Raw genomic sequence first — 12,300 nt, forward strand, 5'->3', positions numbered from 1 at the left:
GCCGCAGTGAAATATCCAAGGTCTTCAATATTTTAATGCTCAATCAAACTGTTTGTAATTTACAACGTAATTTACCACAGAGAGAACGTGGTATTATGTTTTTGGTTATTTAACCAAGATTAACCATAAAAATCCATAAATCCATCCTAACAACGCCAATTATGTCAGTATTGCTGTGCGGATTGCATACGTAATGTTGATGCAACAGATCCGCCCGTAAGTATGCAATTTATGCAAGAACATTTCAAAATAATAGCAAAAGAATAACATTTCGTTTTCTTTCAAGCTGAATGTTAACACAGAACGAAAGTTATGCAACGAATGTCTCCTAGCGACTGAAAACATTTTTCAGAAAGTTTGAAACTTTTACCTTACGCCCAAGCTCGCTCGGGCTGTCCATCACCGTGTCACGGTAAATTGCATCCGTAAACCTCTCCAATTCATCCCGCGAAACCAATCAACATTTCAAACTCAATTGGGACAGAGAGAAAAAGAGCGAGTCACCCACGACCGGACAGCCCATGTTCACAACCGTGTCACTGCGTTCGGCTACAGACACTGCGGGCAGACAAGCAGGGTAACAAATGGGCTAGATGTGAGACATCAGCACGGCAAAAGAGCAAAGCAATCCATCTGAAAATCAACACGCGAGAAATAAGTTGCCCGGCGCAACGAAACCCTACTCGGCACGGCATACAAACACGGCCAGTAAGCAAAATGCCACAGCTTATCCTTTTTTGATGAATTAGAGCACCGAATGAAAAAGAGGCGAAGAAATGGATAGCCAGAAGATCGGAAGAAAAACACAATCCCACCCCGTGCAGTTTGCAAATCGACCCACTTGACAGACGGGTTTTACAATTTCGGCAGTCAAGCATCGTTTGGTTCGGTGGGTGTCGGTGTGTGTCGTCGTTGTCTTTGCATAAGGACCACTTCCATCGCTTTGCTTTCTTCGGGCCCGAACGGTTGGACGCAGCGCAGATCCACTGGAGGAAAAATACTTTGTTTGCCGTCTTGAGCTTGAAATACGCGCAATAAAGGCTGGCGTGAAACCGTCCGCGGGCACAAACCATATTGCAAAGCAAACGAAGCTTTCGATCATACCTCGTCTTCTGTTTTTGCGCTTCCCACTCCAAATCCAACTATTGTTTCCGCCACTCCGGGAATCCCTTTTCATCGTGGAATAATTATTTCCAGCTTAAGGAAAATTGCGCTACTGGTGTGAAAATGTTGCCACTGCCCAACCGGTGGGATGATGTTTCTTCCCAACCCACACAAACCGCCCGCCAAGAATTTATACTTTTTTTTTGTTGTCGCAAATTTATGACGGTTGCTGCTCTTGACGTTTGCTTCTTTTAAATCGGGGTTTTTTTCTTTCTTTGCTTTCGCTCTTGCTCTGTGTCTCGGGGACAATGTTCAACCGCCGTGGTCGAAACGGGCCCGGAAAGATGTAGCGCACATTAGCTAATTAAAATTCATGGCAGCTGTCCGCAGGAATGCAACATTTTACCAGCCAAACGAAAGGCAAGTAGCAAACACACCCAGCGCTAGACCGCGCAGCCAGTCCACCACAGCTGTTTTCGGTGGACGGTGATGTTGGGCTGGGAGCTTGTCAGCGCAATGGTTTTTGTTGCGCGAGGGTTTGATCTTGTGAAAACTGAACTGAAAGAGTGCTGGTGCCGTTTGGTGCCGTTTTGTGAAGCCCACAGGAAACTTGAGCTGAGTAAGTTGTTGGAGCATCTTTCTGTGCAAACTGTTTTTTTGTCAATTCAAATCTTAAAGAGGTCTTTTCTAAGATATTGAATCGTGTTTGCATTCCTTAACAACTACATTGTCATAGAATGTTTCTGAACAATCATAATTTTACCTTAAAGTATGCAATACGCATTACATTAATATCGCATTAAAACAGCAACGACACTGTCGATATACTGTATAAAATTGTATTGCACACTACATTGCAGAAGTGTCTCAAGATAACTATGAATTATTTACTTCATTATGTATCGAAGCGCATAACATTGCACGTTTTACTAAATAAATCATTTGCACCAACCAAAACATTCTCTCAGTCTCCCGTGTTTTAGCATTTAAAAAAACCGAACGAGCACTATCATTGCACTTCCATTTCCACAGCTTATGGTGCATTTCTTAACCAGAAGCGTTTTATAAGCTTTTGTGGCTAGATTTGACCAGCACCACCACCACTAGTCGCTTACCGAAGCGAAGAACCGTCCGCCGAACGTGCCTCAATTTAATTAAATTAAACGTGACCCCGGTGGTGTATGTGTGCTGCAGTTCCAACCAGGCACTGCAGCTGCAACCGGGCCAACAACGCTGGAGCCAACCGGGGAGCGTTGACAAACGGCGAAACGGCACACACACGAGATGGCCACCGGGTAGAACCGGGCGACCCTATCCCCAACCACCACCATTGACGACCTTGCCGCAAGCGTGCTGGGCGTTCGACGCGGGAAGAATGTTTAATGTGCAGCGACGTTTGGTGCATCGAAAATTAGCTGCCAAAGGCACGATGATGATTGCACGCTACGCCATCCGCCTCGTTTGTGTAATGTAACGTTTATTGTACGAAATCTTTGCACCACGTTAATCATTTGTTCGCGGCGTTAATGATTCGACAAGCACGGTAGAGCCACACACGTAGAGCCGCTCAGATTGTCACTTAATTTTGGCTTCTCTTTTAATTCGTCTACTTTCACTGCTTTTTCACACGCAGCCATCATACACACAGCCATCCCAACCCGCACTTCAAATCACGGCAAACGAAATCACTCCGTTTGTAATTTCGTTTTTATTCGGTGGTCGTTTGCGGTCTAGCGTTTTCTTTCCACTCCAACACCACGTCACGTACTGGTCACTCGTCTGTGGGCTGTTTTTTTGTTATTGTGTTTATGATGCCGTTAACGTTAAAGTGTAAATTTCACTCGTCCGAACTCACGAGCACCAGAGTGAAGTAACGCCTTGCTCGTGCGCGTCGGTATGTCCTTTCCCATCAAGGATGCACAATCAACTGAATACTAAATCATACAGCCCATGTCGAACGGTACGCTGTCAGGGCAGGGCTGCCGGGGCTTACCAGGGCAGAGACTTCCGGAAGGCGGATGGCGGTCTGATGGTCTGATGGTATCACACTACTCCCTAGACGGTGAGATTTGCCCACTGACAGCGTGTAGCAGAACGATCGCTCCGCAGGCCGACCGGTTTGACGTTTGACTCGCAAATCCTTTTAACGGCGAAGGAAAGAGCTTTCACACGCATTTCAGTTCTGTTCTATTTTAAAATCTGGCCCACACAAAGTTATTTATAGCGCTGGAGAAGAAAACGTTTTGATAATGTTCAACACAAAACTAAAACATGTTCTAATGGCACTACACTACCGAGAGCTTGCTCTAGAAAACCAACCCAATTAGCAAACTTTTACCACAATTCTCGTTAAAACACGTTTCTTCTAAAGCTCAACCAAAAAACAAACAAACTTCCTGCCAGTCAGCCTCCTGCTGAGCGGTTCTCTTGTGCTTTCACGCGCTCTCTCTTTCTCTCACGGGCACTCACTCGTACGGGAAGGTATACACTCTCAGCTGCGTGCGCTACGATCGTCTCTAGCATCCGCACACACACACACACACACACACACTTGTCTAACCGCAACCGAAGTGGGTCCCTCGAAACGCTGCTAGTGTACCAGCATCGCCGACTGGTACCGTTGACGTGAACATTCAAACTGACGACGAGTGGCATACGTTCACCGGGGCCATAGTAGGTAGACAATATTCAACATGTACACACTAAATCGAAAAGGATATTACCAAACCTTCCACCCGCCAAACCCCCTTTTTTTGCTCCCGGAAAGGCAGGCTGGATGCGACACACGACGCCACTAGAAGCGTCCCTGCATCCAACGCACACACACACCAACTGATGATTCTTCTCGTGTTGTTCCAGGAGCGGTGTGGTTCGTCCGCTTTTTGCACATTAAATTAACCTTCAATCAGTGCATACGCGTAATGGTAATGGGGCGCGGAAAATAGACTTTAGAATATTCGGGTACAATGTACGGGTACAAACAGTGGGGGGAAAAAAGAAGATCGCTAGACGCTAACACGACATCGGAAATTATTCAGCACACATCGTAAATTGTATGATGAGACAGGGTTATTCTTTTTCTTCTAGGTCCTTAAAAAACCTACTGAAACGTCTGTCAACTAAGATCGAGTGATTTAGCATGCTGGCAGAGCTTTTGGAGGATGGAGTTTGCTCAAAAGGCTTTCAATCAAATTGATGGCATTGTGGCACACGGCATTGTGCCGCAGGCTTTACCATTTGAGCTGATTTGATGGTAAGGTTTGGTAGGAGACCCCAAATGGTAACCTTTTTACACGTGTAATTCGGTCAATTTTACTACAAATCATAATGAGAGAGTGAGTATATGTGAAGAAAAGGTAGTCGTTGGCGAAAAAGGGTTTTATATAGCTTAAGTAATATTGTTGCAGGCCTTGGCAAGCGCCTAAATCTATGTAATTCCAGCTATGAAAGTATTAAAAAGCAAAGAACTTAAAATATTGCATACATTTAGGCTACAGATATTATAAGCACCATTAAGCCCAAAGCAGCATATTGCATTTTTATAATCCAAACATCTCCAATAGAGTTTGAGTTTTGTTACTTAAGATTATGGTTTAAAGCAGTTGCTTTTTTATTTTAAATCTCATTCATAACTTAAATAATAGTGGATTGGATGTTAAAGTGCCTGAAAGTATGCAATGAGTACTTTTATTGCTTTTGCTAATTTAGAATCATTATCAATCACGATGATTACACGCATCTTATTACAGGTGTTAACAGTGAAATGTAACATAAATCCAACACTTTAAACAACACTCCCGCCTTTCGCATTTGTAAAATTGCTCATTTAGCAGCTGTGCAAATAGTGCGACCAACGTCAACAAGGCACAATTTAATCATGCTCTCTGCTTGCATGGGAGGAAATTATTAGCCCAACGATGGCGCTGCATCTGACAGCGGTAGTGGTTGATTATACAACCTGCGACGAAAGGTAAATAGATTGGAAACTGCTGCCTGTGGCTTTGACATGCAACGTAAAAGCCAACAGGTTACGAGATGAAAGCGAAAATGGTCCCTAACGAAATGTGCAGTTGTGTGTGTGTGTGTTTGAATCATCAATATGGTAGTCTTCATTCGATGCACCGTAGGATGTGATTAAATTATGCTGTTTAAACAAGCTCCAACAAGTCGGTTAGTTGGTCCCTGTCAGCTTTTCTTCTATTTTAAAAGACCATCCACTGATTTGTCTGTTCATCCGTAACACTCGAGATAAAGGCAACGCTTCTCGTCAGCATGGCTCAGAAAGGACAGTACCTCACAAAATGCACTTTTTGTACTTTTCTTCCCCATTGCATTGTGTATGCCACATTCATTAGCGAGTTTGAAGTCACTTCAAAAAACCACAAACAAACACACACACATACTCATATGCACTACCATTTCTCGTCATGATCGTATACGTCCGTTGTTCTGTTAGCTGCGTGTACGAGAGTGTAATTCGACCGTAAGTGCTTGTCGGACAACGAGCGCCAACAAGATGCACAGTTGGACGCAGTGAGGTGGAAACTGGGTTTGATGGGTTCGTTAGAAAATCCTCGGTTCGGTTTTTGTTGTGGGATTTTCTGTTTCTCCCGATGTCGACACTCTGTTTTCTACCCCTCCAAACCGATGAAACCACTCCACTCCCTTTCTTTTTTGTACAAACGACCAGGCGTCTCCATGGGAAAGTATCCTGTCATTATTCTGCCCGATCCATCCTTTTCTTCCGTCCTCCAAGAGCGGTGCACGGGTTGAAACAAACATACACACACACACACACCAATCACCATCTCACCGCACACCAATCGAAGTTTGTAAGAGCCAGGATTAATGGAAAAGTGATACGGCTTACTAGCGCGTCTAACACCCAACCGACGGCGGCACCGAAGGTGACGGACGTCCTATCACACTTTCTCCTTCGCAACCAGGAACGTGATAAACTCACTGACTAATAACCTTTCAACGGGGCACTTCCAAACACAGGGGAGCATAACTAACCCGTGCACAACGGTGCAATTTAATCGAGCCGAATGCAGTGTCGCATCGTTTGACGGCAGAAACGATTTTCAGATTTCCTTTCCAGCAACAACACTTTCCCATCGGCAGTGGCTCCCTCGGTGGTGGTGAAACGCGAATGCAACGGATTCTAGCCACGGCAAAACGGTGAGTGCGCGCACGAGTGAGCGAACCGGACCCTCAGACACAAACGCCACACGCCAGCAACAGTGCTCAAGCAGAACTGTGCCATCAGCCGAAACGCCAAACCGGTTGTCGCCCCGGCACGACGATGGTTGGCTTTGCGCTTCTACGGGTTTTCCGTATCCTCCACGGCGCACACAAGGCCACCTTGCCGCTCCGTCCCACCCGTTTCATCCACCCGCCCCCGAATGGAGGAGGGAGGAAAAATCGTACGCTTTTCCGCGCTTATCCGTGTGCGAGGTGGGCAAACGCTTTTGCTTTTGCACGGCGAAGCAGCAAAGGTGGAACTCCGATAGTTAGACGAAGCGGTAGAATGAGCGCGAGTTTCGCTTTGCGCGTTGTTTTATTTGTGCTGCTGCTGCTGCTGGTGCTATTTACTTTTGCACCTTTTGCTTCCTGCACGACGCGTTCTTGCAGGGCGGTACGTACGCAAGAATGGCGAAAGGGATATCAACGATGACGATGGCGCTCGGCTCTGCTGGGGTACCGCAACAGCTTGATTATTACATTTTACCGTCGAACGTGTCGATCCGTCTTCCAAGAGCCGCCCCTCCCCCCCCCCCCCCCCCCCCCCCGTTCTGTTGCGGGGTGAGTTTTGCGACGATCGATGCCATTAAGCCGGCAGGATGATTGTTTAAAAGTTGTAGAAAGCGATCCAGCAGAAGCTTCTTGTTAAGGGCGCATTATTGGAGCGTGAAAACAATCATTAAAAATTGCTTTTAAAATGAGCCAGGAGGGGAAATAAAGCAAACAAACAAAAGTTCAATTTATGTCAATATACGATAGAACAGAGGGAAAGTTTGTGGAAGATAGTAATGAGAGATTGAAGAACTTTTCGTTATGAAGTTTGCTCCTCAGTGCAAACATGTGTACATCGCAAGTAACTCGAAAGACAAATAATAATTTTATGTTCTACAAAAACAAGCTTTAATTTAATCATTACTTTCACTTAAATTATATGAAGCCAAGCCCATTCCTGTCAACGTAAGTTCAATCGGTAACATGAACCTAAAGAATCGCCAATGATTAGTTTTAAATTTACTGCAAGTCGCTTAATTGCCACTAATGGTATGAAGATTGCATACATTTAGGGGTTCTAGACATCTTGCCGTTACAGTCCGATCCTGAGTTACGCGATTCTCGACTTACGTGGATTCTGATATAGGGGCCCTTCACGATTCTAGTTAGTTTTTTGTATGGAGTTTGACAGTTGGAGACTGAAATCATGTAAACATTCCATACAAAACCACATAAAAAAATAACCTGCAATATTCAGTCTAGATTATTCTAGCCTCACAGCTAGAATTAGATTCGAGTACCTGCTCGAAAAAATGGCAAATCACGGTGCCCAGTCAGACAAATTGGACTTAATTTACCCCTATATTACCGCTAAATTACCGGTAATTTAAGAGTAATTTAATGGTAAATTAGCAGTCGATAATTTACCCATTCGAGCAGTTTTGACAGATCCTATTCCTTCCTCTATTTTATTTTTATTTTTGTCGGCCAAATTGTTAATAACTAACACGAAATGTATTATATTACAGTATGAATGCTTTTATTCAATTATTGTCCTTAACTTATACAAACGATTACAATGTATTTTTTAAGCAAACTCGACTTGAACAGCCGCTTCACCCGGAGAAGGTGGTGCACAAATAGCAGTAATAAATGCAATTTCTCGGCTGTTTTTTACATTTAACAGTTTTAAACACGCCGCCGATGTCTTCTTCCACTAAAAGATCATTAAAACAATACTCTTTTTGTTCTAATTTACATCTTTTCACTGACAACAAACGACAACACTTCGTACCGCTAAATTGCTCTAAAATTACTGTTATGACAGACACAAAACTGCTCGAATGGGTAAATTAACAGAAGGCTGTCTGACTGGGTGGTGTTCACATTTATCTCAAGGTGCATTAAAGACATCTGGCGATGGAATCCAGAATCAAAGTGTATGTAGACCAGGTGATCTCATAGCATGATTTTTAAAACCAAATTTGAACATCACTTTTTGACAGAACGGGTGAAAACTTTTGCTCAAACAAGCTTTCTAGAGGCTTGACGAATACACAAAACACTCTTAAAATCTTTATACAGACACAGAAGCGATAAAAATCAGCCTTCTAAATACATACACCTTGGGATAAACCTCCTTCCACCGAGTATACAGTATACCCACTTTGTTAGCTGCTCGAAAACAGCTATACATTGCAAACAACTGACAGGCTGAAATTTCAGCCTACCAACTTAAAACGGAAATGGCCCCATACGCGGGTTTATAAATTTGACAGTTTGTGTGTCAAATTAGTACAATTTGCTCCAATAATTATCAAATGCCTAATAATATGCTATTTTTCCAAAAAATTAACCGCCTAACAGACGGATAAAATAAAGTGTAAAAAAGTGTAAAAGTTTAATGTAAAAAAAATCACCTTTAATTGAATGTATATAAGCAGAAAAACGTAATATTCGACGTGATGCACAAACCGCATATCTCGGGAATAGACTGTACATGAAATCTAATTTATTAAATGAATCTTGCAGTGACTTTTTGCTGAAGATAAATTAAGTGAATATATCCTTATGCAGTAATCTTATCAAAGTACAAACGAAATAAACCAGTGAAATATAATGTTTCAAATAAAGCCATTTCTTTTTTTTTTTGTGGGAGCCAATCTATCATTCTTTCATCTTTCATAGCATCTTGGATCATTCTCGTGCCTTCACCATCATGCATGGTGTTGGATGAATCATTGATCATGAAATAATGTTCGGCTTGATTGGATCATACGAGATTTAACTACTAAAAGTGATGCATCCTTGGTATGTGAACATTCGCTTAAGTTTCAAACCAGAATTCCAGAACCGGTCTATTAATTGTTAACAGAATATCATCAGACTAGTTGTTCTAATCTCTTTCCTTTTAGGTACGAAACCTCCTGAAAAGACACTCACAAGTCTAGTTTCATATATAATCATACAGTTTTATACTTTTCAAAATAGCGATGATGAAAATGATTGTTTAGGATTTAAATGCGCCAAAATGTAGGCAATTTGTTGTATACGCGAAGTAAGCCGTAAAACCAATAGCAGCGCCATCTCGAGGCAATGACACAACTATTCCACACTTCATAGTAGCGCTATCTACGTGATTAGTTATGTAAGTCATGGGTGATGTATTGGCTAATAATTAGGAAGCATTTGTATGTTAACGGAAAGAGGGGAAATTAAGCCAGCGTACAAACCCCAAAAGGTAAACATCGCTAACGGAACACAGCACTTTGTAATAACTACCCCAAGAAATACATGCAGAATTCAGTTACCAGCACAGATTGCGGAGTCAGAATTTATTGTTCTACATCTTCAAATCACCCAGCTGGCAAATCTTGTACAGAGTCCTTGGCGGGTAGCTCTTACTTGACACTTGTCAGCGCTCTCAGGTGTATTTGGTATCGTGCTGATTTTTGCTCCCTTTGAAACTCGAATCGCGAGTTTAAGGTAAACTAGTGTAGGGCGCAATCCTACACAATGATCGATCGATTAATTAGTATCGTAAACGCCCCAAGAGTCAAGCTATTCATTCATTCAGAAAAGATTGATGGTTTTCCCCTAAAAAAAGCAAGGCATATTTTCATAGAAATGGCCATTTAAAATCACCACTTATACAACACAGCTCACCACTCCACTGTACTCATTTCCTACTTCTGCTCAACGTACTCCGCGGATGGTAACGGCGAACCGTTACCTTTACCGCTCACGAAGTGATAATCCTTCATTTTCCAGCACGTTTTCTACCATATTCCACGAGCTTAGTACAGCGCTTCGGTATGTATACTTCGCGCGCGCCATTCGTCACCACTACACCCCGAACCACCGGCCATTAGTTATACGTTCACCATTCACTCCTTCTAACACTCCGCTTCGCGTTGGTACAAACTGTACTGCTGCAGAGTTCACGACGTAACGAACGCCGGACTAAGAGCGCTTAGCGAAAGCGCGTTCACAACCACACTTTCTCCAAGAGCGTGTGCTGTGTGTGCCCTTTTCGTAACCTCACAGTTTGTTTTCTTAAACAGTCCATTTTGTCCACCATTGTGGTTCTACTTTTCTTTGTGGCTTTCCACTGTTGCACAATAAAAAAAGAAGTTAAAAACCATAATTGCTCCAGCGCACCGTGACGGACAGGTTTATACCCGCTCAGCAGAGTGGTAGCGCAATGAAGATGAAGCCCCTGAACCACACTTCACACCGGTCGTAGTAAGACTGACGACTGACCCGACGGTTCAAACCGACCGGACCGCTATGACCGTCCTCTCCCAGCCGCGCTGAAAACTGTTCCGGACGATCCAGAGCCCATCGTCGTCATCAACTACCATCGTCATCATCATCATCATCATCATCCATCGTCCACTCACAAAATCGCTGCGGTCAACCGCTCCCCGACGGGGAAGGCTAGTGAATCGTCAACGCTTTTCCGTTCTATTTTCCATCACATCCCACATCTTCTCACTACCTACTGCCCACTTCCCTCCCCCGGCTTCCCCTTCCGCACAGGACAGGTGCACAACCTTCAATAAACGCACCTTCTTTATTATTGGCTTTCCATTTTTCCTTCCCCTCGCGCCCGTGTCCGCAAGCACTGGGTGTGGGACACTTAATGGGGGGTACGCAACAGGAGTGCTCGAATTGAATTGCCCGCAGCAAAATATGTACCGAGGCAGGGGCGGGATAAAGGCAAGGCAAAAGAAGCAAAACACAGTGAAGAATTTCTACTCTGATTTCCATAAATTTTCACTTTGGGTCGCACACCAATAATGAAGGGTTAAATGCGACTGCAGAAAACGGGGATATGATGATGGGCCCCGGCAGCTATCCCGCGATTAGTGCTTGGGATGGGATTTTTCTCCACTACGACATGGATTAATGTGACCTGATTTGCATGTTTCATCCCCTGGCGTGCCCGGGTGTACCGGGAACAATTTTAAGAATTTACGTGCGACCACAAGGAAGGGGGGGGGCGTGGGGGAGGAGAGCTGTTATCGGTTTCATGTTTCGGGTCCATTACTCTGTGACAGAGATTGGGGAATTTATTGCTCACCGATCCTATCTTAAATAGTTGCTGTTTAGGGCAATCAGTTCGATGTCGTTCAATCGATTGCAGGGATTACTGTTGCATTATGGATCGTATTACAATAATGGGACAAAAATTAAAACACATACAGGAAAACATTTCCTTGGAATAGTGGTTTTATCTCGGGGGGAATGGAGTACAGCAGTACAGTGGAGCGCCGTTTATCCGGGTACCTTTTATCCGGTTTTACGTTTATCCGTGCTGTTGAGTAATGACAGTTCAATACAAAAGTGACATTGCGTTATGAGGAGGATATTTAAAAAAGAGGTTATAAGAGCACATTTTTTTTTTATTCAGGAGTAACGGTCCAAAAAGGCCGTATTGCTTAAGAGTAGAAAAATAAGAGCACATTGTCATAACAAAAAACACTATAATTCATGGCAAATTTTAAAAAATCTCTTTCAAAAAACATGAAGTTAACAAAAACTGGGTTATTTTTATCAAAAAATAAGATAATTTTCCAAAAATTAATCAGAAATTGGAGATAAAATATATCATTTGTTTCATTATCCGTGTTTTTCGCTTATCCGGGCGAGGTCAAGTCCCGAGAAGCCCGGATAAACGGCGCTCCACTGTACTGTAAAAGCATTCTCGTCTCAGTACAAATAATTAATGTTTTGTTTGTTGTTAATTAAACATGTACATCATTACAGATAAAGCTGTTTATATAAACAGCGCTGCAAAAATGAGTTTAGTTACAATTATTTAGTATTGTTTTAGTTTTTTTTTTCTAATTTGTGTGGCTTTTTTAATTTGGTTTAAAACTGTTTACAAGTCCGCAACTGTCAATTTAAATGTTGCGTTGACAGCTTCGTCTGTCAAAGCATGTAACGGCGAGCTAG

The 12,300-nt window shown here is 43.1% G+C and overlaps 1 protein-coding gene across 1 annotated transcript in view; it reads right to left on the reverse strand.

Moving 5' to 3' along the window:
- LOC1278350 (solute carrier family 12 member 4) overlaps positions 1 to 12,300 on the reverse strand; it is a 157,105-nt gene that overhangs the window by 115,889 nt on the left and 28,916 nt on the right. The gene's annotated exons all lie outside the window — the stretch shown is intronic.

This window comes from Anopheles gambiae, chromosome 3 (genome assembly GCF_943734735.2).
Source record: "Anopheles gambiae chromosome 3, idAnoGambNW_F1_1, whole genome shotgun sequence".
NCBI lineage: Eukaryota > Metazoa > Arthropoda > Insecta > Diptera > Culicidae > Anopheles > Anopheles gambiae.